The 12,111-nt window shown below is 36.6% G+C and overlaps 1 protein-coding gene across 1 annotated transcript in view; it reads left to right on the forward strand.

The window, feature by feature from the left end:
• The window catches only part of LOC140990460 (probable ribonuclease P/MRP protein subunit POP5), a 50,625-nt gene that overhangs the window by 15,464 nt on the left and 23,050 nt on the right, over positions 1-12,111 (forward strand). The window lies entirely within an intron of this gene.

A 12,111-nucleotide genomic window follows, 5' to 3' on the forward strand; every position in this document is an offset into this window, starting at 1 on the left:
TACTAACTGATGAGTATCCAAGAAATATTCCTTCTGCAGATTTAGCATCAAACGCTTTTAAATAATTTTTACCATTATCAAGAATAAAACATCTGCAGCCGAATATTTTGAAATAAGTAATTATACTTTTTCTTCTATGCCAGATCTCATATGATGTTTTCATATGGTTCTTATTAATGATTGACCTGTTCTGAGTATAACACGCAGTGTTTACTGCCTCTGCCCAAAATCTTTGAGAAATACCAGAATCAGCAAGCATTGTTCTGGCAGCTTCTTTAAGAGTCCGATTTCTTCTCTTAGCTACACCATTTTGCTGAGGGGTTCTGGCTGCTGAGAGATCATGCTTAATTCCAGCATTTTCTAGGAAATTTGAAAGAGTTTGATTGATGAATTCAGTTCTTCGATCAGATCTGATTCGATCAATTCCAACTGATTTTTCATTTAAAAGTCTTTTGAAGAGCTATATTATTTGCGAAGCAGTATGATCTTTAGATTTGAGAAAAATAACCCAAGTAAATCTTGAAAAATCATCTACGACTACCAAGGTGTATTTCATTCCTCATAAGCTCATGACTGGTATAGGACCAAAGAGATCCATGTGCAACAGTTCTAAGCATCGGGATGAAGATTTACATCTCTTGTTTTTAAAAGAGGATCGTACTTGTTTACCATACTGACATGCTGAGCAAAGTTTTTCTTTTGAAAAGTCTATTTTGGGCAAACCAGTTACAAGTTCATGTTTACTCAGATAGGCAATGGATTTAAAGTTTAAATGATTTAGTCTTTTATGCCACAACCAGTTTTTAGATGATTTGGAAGCAATAAAACAAACTGGTGCATAATTTTGATCATTCCAACTGACTTTATATGTGTTTCCACAACGTTTGCCAGTTAGTATGATTTCATCAGTTGAAGTTTTGATTAAACATGAGTTTTTGTCAAATTGTACTGAGAATCCATTGTCGCATAACTGACTGATGCTAATCAAGTTATACTTCAGGTTTTCTACTAATAGAACATCTTTAAAAGTAAAGTTACCATGGATAAGATTACCCTTACCCACAATTCTACCTTTGGAATTGTCCCTGAAACTAATGTTAGGACCAGTGTATTTGATCAGTTAGGATAACGTACTTGCATCTCCTGTCATATGTCGCGAGCATCCACTGTCCATGTACCATATTGAGTTCTTGTTTGTACCTGTTACCTGCAATCACACATATAATATAACTTGGTACTCATGTCTATTTGGGTCATGAACTGATTAGTCCCTTAGGAATCCACACTTGGATTAGTCTAACAGATTTTCCAGCAGCTGTATTTCAAATGGTTTTTCTCGGCTTTTGTGTGCTTGGTGTGTAGTGTACAGATGATACAATATTTGTTTTAGCTTTATTCAACTGATTCTTCAGTCTATATCTCTTCTGAACTTGCTTGCAGTTATAGTAATTGAAATAGCTATTCGAATAGTTATTGTGAGACCTCTTTGATGACTGACTTTGTGAATCAGTTGAGAATTTTTGACTATAACCAATCCCATATCTTCTAGCCTTGTTCATATTCTCAGTAGGTTGCTCAATCAGTTTACTGGGCTCAATTTGTTCTTGTATCACTGCTGTTTTGACAAAATGAATGTATTTCTCTTTGTCTATTTTTGGCTTTGGTTGAGTATCATTTGGATATATTTCTCCTTGAGTGTTGAACCCTAAACCAGTTTTATCAGAAACTGATTTTTGTGAATTCTGCATCTCATTCAGTGCAGTAGATGACTTGTTCCAAGACTAAATGAACTCAGTCTGTTTTGAGTTTTCAAGAATCAACTTCTGGATTAATGACTGATTTTTGTTTCTCTCTGCTTTTTAACTCAGCAATTTCCCTTTTTAGACTCAACCCATCAACTGATTCATCAGTTTTGGTTTTATTGTCTGTAGGATTAGTTTGCTTTGCTTTGATTTTTTCAGATGATGATGCAATCTTTTGATACTCATTTACCATGTCATGTAGTGTTAGAATGAGTTCTTCTCGTGTGAAATTAGTTGAGCTGAAATCAAATACCTGTTGGCTAGATGATTCTTCTTCTGCATCATTAGTCATTAAGCACTTGACTTTCTCATCATCACTAGAGCTGCATGAGCTTTCTGGTTCTGACTCCTCACTGTCAGTTTCTGCCCATTTAGATTTGTTTTCTTCAGCTAAGAGTACCTCATGTTTCTTTCTGAAGGATTTCTTATCTTCCTTGGGTCTTCTTTTGTGCTCATATGATTTCTTTCTTCTATCAGTTGAGCCTTGACTGTCCTTCTTGGGTTTAGGACAATCGGCCATAAAGTGACCTGATTTGCCACAGTTGTAGCAAGCATTTGATTCATCTTTGGAGTTGTTCCTTTGGTATGACTTCTGAAAGTTTCCTTGATTCTTTCTCATGAACCTTCCAAATTTTTTGATGAACAATGACATAGCATCACTGCTCAACTGATCAGCAGATTTCTCGACTGAACTGATTGGTTCTGTTCTGACAGCAGCTAGAGCAGTTGTGGCTGCAGGGGTAGATGGTTCTCCTTCTCTGGTCTGCAGCTCAAATTCATAAGCCTTTAAATCAGCAAACAGATCATGAAGTTCAATCTGGTTCAGATCTTTGGACTCCCTCATTTCCATGGTCTAGACATCCCTATTCCTTGGGAAGATCTCTCATTACCTTCAGTGCAATCTCTTTGTTGGTATACATTTTTCCAAGTGCATTTAACTCATTGATGATACTGCTTACTCTTTCATCATACTCGTACATTGATTCTCCTGCTTTCATTTTGATGTTATCAAACTTTTGAACAGCAACAGAAAGTTTATTTTCTTTGGTTTGATAATTTCCTTCACACAGCTGGATCAGCTTTTTCCAAATTTCTTTGACTGACTTACACATCTTTATTTTGCTGAAGATTACTTTGTCCAGCGTTTTGTACAGAATGTCTTTAGCCACATTATCAAGATTTGCTTTTCTTTTATCTTCAGTTGTCCATTCATCTCTGGGCTTTTCTATTCTTTGTGGTGCCCCTTCTGTTATGGCATCTGCTGTATTTGTTTTTAGAATATTCATGGGTCCATCAGTTATGACATACCACATGTCATCATCTTGTGCAGCTAAATGGGCCTGCATTCTGATTTTCCAATCATCAAATTCTTCTCTGGAGAACATAGGAATTTTGTTGAATGAAGTCATGCTAGCAAGTTTATAGATCAAAAGTATTCAAGAACAAGATTCAACTGCTCTGATACCACTTGATAGGATCGATTAACGTAGCAAGAGTGTTGAGAAGGGGGGGTTGAATAAGCACTCACAATTAAAATTGATCTTTTCGAGTTTTGAGTTCAGTTTGGTGAGAAACTGATTCTCGAAATCTTGCTGGTCAATGACAATCAGTTAAACTAAAGTAGTTGGGAAATTAACTGACTGAAAGATAGAATACAAAACTGAAATAAAGTACACAAGGATTGTTTCTGGATGTTCGGAGATTTCAATTACTCCTACGTCACCCCTTCTATCTCAAGGATAGGATTTCCACTAAAAGACTTTGATCGAATACAAGATTTGTACTGACCCACTTCAGTTTGGACTTATCACTGCCAAAAGCTGAAACTCTTAGTATTACAAAATGTTCTCAGTGCGAAACTGGTATTAGCACTATCAAATTTAACGATTATTTCAAAGTGCTAGTGAGCTCAAATTGTAGCCTTGACTGCTACGAATAAATCAAGTAAGGGTGAGCTAAGATTTTGACAGAGTAACAACAAGCTTTGAATAGAGTGATATGTGTCTTTTTTTTAGCTGTTCTTCTGTCATATTTATAAGCTTCCCTTCCAACGATAACTTGAGATATATTTAAATCTTTGTATCTGTTGATTGCCACTTCATCATTCCTTGGGCATTGTTTGCTTCATTTATTGTAATGCGGCGTCTTAATTGCTTTAGCCGAAATGCGTTGTTCTAAGCTGTATTGATTGAAGTGCGGCGTTTCATATTCAGTTGCAATATGCTATGTCTCTTTGTCGGTTGAATGTTCTTTCCCGAGACATGTTTAGTTGAAGGAAGCATACGGCTGAATATATCAACTGATCGGTTTCCAACTGATCAGTTTTTTTTATTAGATCTGCTGATTTCAGTTGTTAAGTCCAGTTGCTGAATATAATTGCGCGTATCAGTTGGTTGATCAGTTTGTCAAACTCCAGAATTTAAAGTTTGGTTCATATTTTGTCAAACGCCAGAATTTCGTTTCCAACAAAGGAGCATCTGTAGCCTTGAACTTGGCTACTCTGAGCTGGACGCGCTTTACAGAAGTATTTTACTCTAAATATTTTACTGACGAGGTGCGTTCCAGGTTGACCAGGGAGCTTATGACCCTGAGGCAGGGAGACTTGACTGTTACGGAGTTTATCCGTAAGTTTGAGAGGGGTTGCCATTTTGTGCCCCTGATTGCCAATGATGCTGGAGCAAAGTTGAGACATTTCTGGATGGTCTACGGCCGATCTTGCGCCCTGATGTTCGGGTGTCAGGCCCTACTACCTTTGACGTCGCTGTTTTCAGAGCTCTAGCTGCAGAGCAAGATCAGATTGATATTGAGAGGGATCGCCAGGGCAAGCGACCAGTCCAAGTGCCGCACCGCACTCCTCACCAGCAGCATCAGAGTAAGAGGCCTTTCCACGCCCACCTAGAAACAGAGGACAGTAGCAGCAGGGACGTGCAGTCCCGAGGACTTCAGAGTATCCAGTCTGTCCTAGGTGCACACGCCGTCATGCTGGAACATGTATGTTTGGTTCGGGGAAGTGCTACAATTGTGGTAGTCCTGACCACTTACTGAAGGAGTGCCCTCAGGGGAGTCTGTCTACCCAAGGCAGATTTTTTGCCCTCCATGCATCGGAGACGAACCCAGAGATGATGCTCATGACAGGTATCTTAAAGCTTTAAGTTTGTATTTGAAATTCAATGTTTTGGGAGTCTGGGTTAAGGTTTTGAACTTAGAATTTGTAATAGGATTGCATGCTCTAATCAGTGTTATTTTCGGGAATTTAGGGTAAGCGGACTTTGACCTTCGAATGTCTATAAGTGTAGTTCTTGTAATTATTGGGTTCAGCTTGATGTTCCAACCTTTTAGGGAGAATTTTTATAGCTGGTTCAGCTACGAATGCCTTGATAGATTCAAGTGCGACTCATTCGTTCATCTCAGAGATCTTTGCGAATTTCCTTAAGGTCAAGACCATTTGGCTAGATGTAGCATATTCGGTAGTACTGCCTTCGGGAGAGGAGCTGACAGCTACTAATGTGGTCCGAGACATAGACCTCGAACTTCATGGCAATCTTGTTTATGCGGATCTTATCGTATTGCCGATGCCAGAGTTTGATATCATTCTGGGTATGGACTGGCTACTAAAGAACAGAGTTTTGATTGACTTCCAGCGGAGATCTGTGCTAGTCCGACCGCTTGGGAGAGAGCAGTTCTTATTCGAACCAGACATGTACTTTCCTTTACCGCGTATTATACCTTGTGTCCAGGTTAGGAAGCTCATGCGTAGAGGGTGTCGAGTGTTTTTAGCGACTTTTGTTTCTGTTCCCGAGGCACCCAGTCAGACAGCCTCCGATGTCCCAATTGTCAGAGATTTCCTAGACGTTTTTCATGATGACGTCTCTGGTATGACACTTGTGCGGGAAGTGGAGTTTTCTATTGAGCTTATGCCAGGTACCGCATCTATCTCAAAAGTAACGTACCGATTAGCACCGACAGAGATGGCATAACTCAAGAAGCAGATTCAGGAACTTCTCGACAAGAAGTTCATTCGCCCAAGTTTTTCACCGTGGGCCGCGCCACTCTTATTTGTGAAGAAGAAGGATGGTTTGATGAGGCTCTGCATTGATTACTGGGAGTTGAACAGAGTAACAGTGGAGAACAAATACCCACTTCCGAGGATTGAAGATCTGTTCGATCAGTTGCAGGGAGTTTTAGTATTCTCAAAGATTGATCTATGTTCTGGTTATCACCAGTTGAGGGTAAAAGATGCCGATGTTCTCAAGACTGCTTTTAGGACTCGTTACGGCCACTTCGAGTTCCTTGTGATGCCGTTCGGTTTGACGAATGCGCCAGCGATCTTCATGGATCTCATGAATCGCGTATTTCAGCCGTATCTCGATCAGTTAGTGATAGGATCGATTGGGGGGCAATCGTTGAGCTACAATAGCTCGGTTCTTGAAAAATTGAACACCGATGAACTAAATCGAGTTTGATATGAAATCAAGCGGAAAACACTCGAAATAATCCTTCGTAGAAATCGATTAAATATTTTGTAAAGCATTTAAAATATATGCAAGTTGAATGAGTAAAAATATTTTAGTTGAAGCATTTTATCAAACACTTGTATGCAATATTTTGATATTTGAAGAACACATAAAATGCTTCAACAATGCATCTTTAAAACTATGAAAATAATAAGTAAATACAATAAACAAATAGACACGAATTTGTTTATAGATGTTCGGAGACTTCAAATGCTCCTACGTCACCCCTTCTTCCCCTTGGGAAGGATTCACTAGAAAACTTTGATTTATACAACTACTTGCACAAACCCATTCAGCTAGGACTTACCCTCTGCCTAAACTGAACTCCTAGCACTCAAGATTGTAGGCAGCACCTCACAATCAGCATATTATTTAATGTCTCATATGCAAAGACTACATACACAAGTTTATTGTCTTTGTGCAAAACTCACTCAACTAATCTTTAAAGTTCAACTCTCTTGTATATGTGTGAGTGATTGTGTGTGAGGAATTTATCATTTACAGTGTACATCTCAAGTATCCTCACACAAGGGCTTGTGCTCTCAACTAGCTGATTTTTTCATGCTAACTGCCCATGTTTTTAATCCTCTTCAAAAGCTCTTGTTTGATCTTCAAGATGATGTATTTATAAGTCCCAACAATGATATATACGTTAGACACAAGAATATGACCGTTTGGAAAGTTTCTGTACTGTTTCTGAAATTGCAACGGCCAAATTCGTCTTGCTGGGCATTTTCCCGACTGGTCAACTGGTCAACTCTGGTCAACCCAACTGGTCATTCAGTTCAAATGGTCAGCAGCTGGTTCGGTTCAGTTCAATTGGTTTAGTTGGTCAGCAGCTAGTTCAGTTCAGTTGGTCTTGTTCAGTTTCAGTTGGTGTGCTGAAATCAGCCTAACTGATTTCAGTTTGTGCAAAACCAGTAGCTTCATTGTCATTTATCAGCATCTTAAGCTTCGATTCAGACATTGACTTCTGAAGATGATTTGTAGATCTTTGTCTTATCTTTCCAACGCATACTCAATCGATTCATTTCAATAATCGAGCTGAGAGATATGACAAAAATACAGCAACTGCTCAAACCCAACTTATAGCTGTTTTTGTGTGATCAGTTCGGTAATTTAGCGATCAGTTAGACCATGATAACATCCGATTTTGCCCAACTAACGTGAAATTTAACTTGTTTCAAATTGAGTTTTCTGATCCGTCTAGTTTGCGAATTGTCATTTGGATCATCCAGCTGGGAGATATAATTAAAACATAGAAGCTTGCCAGAAATTCAATTTGTGCAGAATTCAGTTTCAGCTTGCTTCTTGTGTTAACGACTTCACATTTGAGTAAATATGTTAGAAACACAATAGCAAGTTTTGTTAACATCAAAATCACGATTGCGAACTTGAAAAGTTCCAACAGTTCGTGATAGTATTTATAGATGACATTCTCGTCTACTCGAAGAATCATGAGGAGCACAACCGACATCTGACCACAGTCTTGCAGACCTTGCAAAAGCACAAGCTATTCGCAAAGTTCAGTAAGTGCGAGTTCTGGTTAGAGAAGGTGGCGTTCTTAGGCCACATCGTTTCTAGCAGCGGGCGGTATTGAGGTAGACCCAGCGAAAGTTGCAGCAGTCAGAGATTGAGTTGTGCCGCAGAATGCATCAGAGATCTGTAGTTTTCTTGGGCTAGCAGGATATTATCGGAAATTTATTCAGGGATTCTCCTCTATCGCAGTTCCACTCACGTCGTTGACAAAGAAGAATGTTAAATTTGTGTGGAACGATGAGTGTCAGAAGAGCTTCGATACCTTGAAGCAAGCTCTTATCTCAGCGCCAGTATTGGCCATGCCGTCATGGCCCGGAGACTTTGTTTTGTATACCGATGCTTCGAAGCTCGGTCTAGGCGCAGCGTTGATGCAGCATGGGAAGGTGATAGCGTATGCTTCTCGTCAGTTGAAGAACCACGAGAAGAATTACCCTACCCACGATCTAGAGTTGGCAGCCGTAGTATTTGCCTTGAAGATTTAGAGGCATTATTTGTACGGGGAGAAGTGCTAGATCTTTACCGTCCATAAGAGCCTCAAGTACTTCTTTACGCAGAAAAAGTTGAATATGTGTCAGAGGCGTTAGTTGGAGCTTGTGAAGGACTATGACTGTGATTTTAGCTACCACCACATCAAAGCTAATGTAGTTGCGGATGCTTTGAGGAGAAAAGTCACAGTGATGGCTCATTTGAGAATTCTGAGACCTCTTCAGTCTGAGATGCAGAGGTTTGAACTAGAGACATATCCTCGAGGTAGAGTTCCCCGTCTATCTACTTTGACGATTCAATCTTCTCTTCTGGACCGTATTCGCAATGAACAACCAGAAGATGAGCAGTTGGCGAAGTGGAAGCAGAGAGATGAGGCCAAGGGCAGTATCTTGTATACAGTTAGCGACGACATTGTAAGATAATGAGACAGAATGTGGGTTCCTAGCAGCGGTTCTATTCGAGCAGATATTTTATCTGAGGCCCACATGTCTGATGAAACTTAAAATTAATAATTTATTATATGTTAAAACCTATATTCTAAAATTTAAGTTTCATTAAAATTATAAAATTATGTTATTTTAGTATTGTGTGTTTATATTTAAATGTCTTACTAAATATGTTTTATTTTCAGGTTTTCTACGTGTTGGTAAAATAATGATAAGTCAAGCTAGAAAATTCAAATGGAGGTGATTCAAACATTTTTGGAATCCTTGAGAAATTATCTACAACTTTGCAGAAGACATGATTGACTAAAAAGTTGTTTAAGATGATCAAATTGTGAAAATATCAAAAGAAGGACAAATTTACTTTCACCATAACCATCATATAGTAAAAAAATCATAACTATTTTAATATTTAACCAAATGAGGTGAACCAAGTGGCCAAATTCATCTACAAACAATTCCCCACATGTTTGCTGTTTTGAGCTGAGTCAAATTCGGTGATTAAAGTCGTGGAACAAAGCATTGAAAGAAAGGACATGAAATTGAAGTTGGAGGAGACAAAGACTGCTATTACAACTACATGGCATTAATAAATTTTTTGACCCTTTCTCTCATTTGGCCTATAAATAGAGGCCTTGTGCTAGCTTGAGAATCATTCTATCTCATTGTAAAATATAGTGTGAGTGTGTATAAAAGTTCTAAGTTCCAATATATTTTTCATTTTCCAAATTATGAGTGATGTTTTTAGTGTTGATCAAAAGTAAGTTCATGGAAAGCTAAATCTATTATGTCAAGGTGAAGAGGATGAATTCTTGGTGAAGTAAGATTGTTTATATTTTGTATATTCTTTCTTTATTTCTTTTCATTTTGCTAATTTCTTTTTATTGTAGGTATAAAAATGAATTATTTGTTGTTATCAATTTACATCAAATNAACTTTTACTTTCCGCATCTAACATTTGTTTTATCGCAACTAACTTTTACTTTCCGCATCTAATTTTTACTTTCCCGCAACTAACTTATTAAATCATATATTTCATTTAGGCAATAGCGTGGCTCTGCCGGTTACTCTAAATGAAATATAATGATTTAATTTAACATTTATTTTATACAGTTATATATCTATATAATTATATATATAATCATAGGTACCATATATAAAATATCGGTGAATTCGATATTTTCTATAGTGGGAACTATATTATATTAGACTGGTTCGGTTCAGTTCAGTTTCAGCTGGTGTGCTGAAATCAGCCTAGCTGATTTCAGTTTGTGCAAAACTAATAGTTTCATCGTTATTTATCAGAATCTTAAGCTTCGATTCAGACTTTGACTTTTGAAGATGATTTGTAGATCATTGTCTTATCTTTTCAACGCATACTGAATTGCTTCATTTCAATAACCGAGCTGAGAGATATGACCAAAATACCGCAGCTGCTCAAACCCAACTTATTGCTGTCTTTGTGCGATCATTTACGATCAGTTTTACCTAGATAACTGATGAAACTTAAAATTAATAATTTATTATATGTTAAAACCTATATTCTAAAATTTAAGTTTCATTAAAATTATAAAATTATGTATTTTAGTATTGTGTGTTTATATTTAAATGTCTTACTAAATATGTTTTATTTTCAGGTTTTCTACGTGTTGGTAAAATAATAATAACTCAAGCTAGAAAATTCAAATGGAGGTGATTCAAACATTTTTGGAATCCTTGAGAAATTATCTACAACTTTGCAGAAGACATGATTGCCTAAAAAGTTGGTTTAGATGATCAAATTGTGAAAATATCAAAAGGAGGACAAATTTACTTTCACCATGACCAGCATATAGTAAAAAAATCATAACTATTTCAATATTTAACCAAATGAGGTGAACCAAGTGGCAAAATTCATCTACAGGCAATTCCCCACATGTTTGCTGTTTTGAGCTGAGTCAAATTCGGTGATTAAAATCGTGGAACAAAGCATTGAAAGAAGGGGCAGGGAATTGAAGTTGGAGAAGACAAAGACTACTATTACAACTACATTGCATTAATAGAATTTTTGACCCTTTCTCTCATTTGGCCTATAAATAGAGGCTTTGTGCTAGCTTAAAAATCATTCTATCTCATTGTAAAATATAGTGTGAGTGAGTATAAAAGTTCTAAGTTCCAATATATTTTCCATTTTTCAATTTATGAGTGATGTTTTTAGTGTTGATCAAAAGTAAGTTCATGGAAAGCTAAATCTATTATGTCAAGGTGAAGAGGATGAATTCTTGGTGAAGTAAGATTGTTTATATTTTGTATATTCTTTCTTTATTTCTTTTCATTTTGCTAATTTCTTTTTATTGTAGGTATAAAAATGAATTATTTGTTGTTATCAATTTACATCAAATGCTTGATACCATTGAAGTGGTTATCTTGATTTGTTGTTTAATTTTGATACAATAAATATTTCATCAATTATTATTGTTATATTATACATACATACATATACGATAGCGTGGTTCTGCCGGTTGTTCTAAATGAAATATTATGATATCTAACAATCTAACATTTACTTTATCGCAACTAACTTTTACTTTCCGCATCTAACATTTACTTTATCGCAACTAACTTTTACTTTCCGCATCTAACATTTACTTTATCGCAACTAACTTTTACTTTCCGCATCTAACATTTACTTTATCGCAACTAACTTTTACTTTCCGCATCTAACATTTACTTTATCGCAACTAACTTTTACTTTCCGCATCTAACATTTACTTTATCGCAACTAACTTTTACTTTCCGCATCTAACATTTACTTTATCGCAACTAACTTTTACTTTCCGCATCTAACATTTACTTTATCGCAACTAACTTTTACTTTCCGCATCTAACATTTACTTTATCGCAACTAACTTTTACTTTCCGCATCTAACATTTACTTTATCGCAACTAACTTTTACTTTCCGCATCTAACATTTACTTTATCGCAACTAACTTTTACTTTCCGCATCTAACATTTACTTTATCGCAACTAACTTTTACTTTCCGCATCTAACATTTACTTTATCGCAACTAACTTTTACTTTCCGCATCTAACATTTACTTTATCGCAACTAACTTTTACTTTCCGCATCTAACATTTACTTTATCGCAACTAACTTTTACTTTCCGCATCTAACATTTACTTTATCGCAACTAACTTTTACTTTCCCGCAACTAACTTATTAAATCATATATTTCATTTAGGCAATAGCGTGGCTCTGCCGGTTGTTCTAAATGAAATATAATGATTTAATTTAACATTTATTTTATGCAGTTATATATTTATATAGTTATATATATAATCATAGG

Source organism: Primulina huaijiensis, chromosome 12 (genome assembly GCF_012295235.1).
Source record: "Primulina huaijiensis isolate GDHJ02 chromosome 12, ASM1229523v2, whole genome shotgun sequence".
Lineage (NCBI taxonomy): Eukaryota > Viridiplantae > Streptophyta > Magnoliopsida > Lamiales > Gesneriaceae > Primulina > Primulina huaijiensis.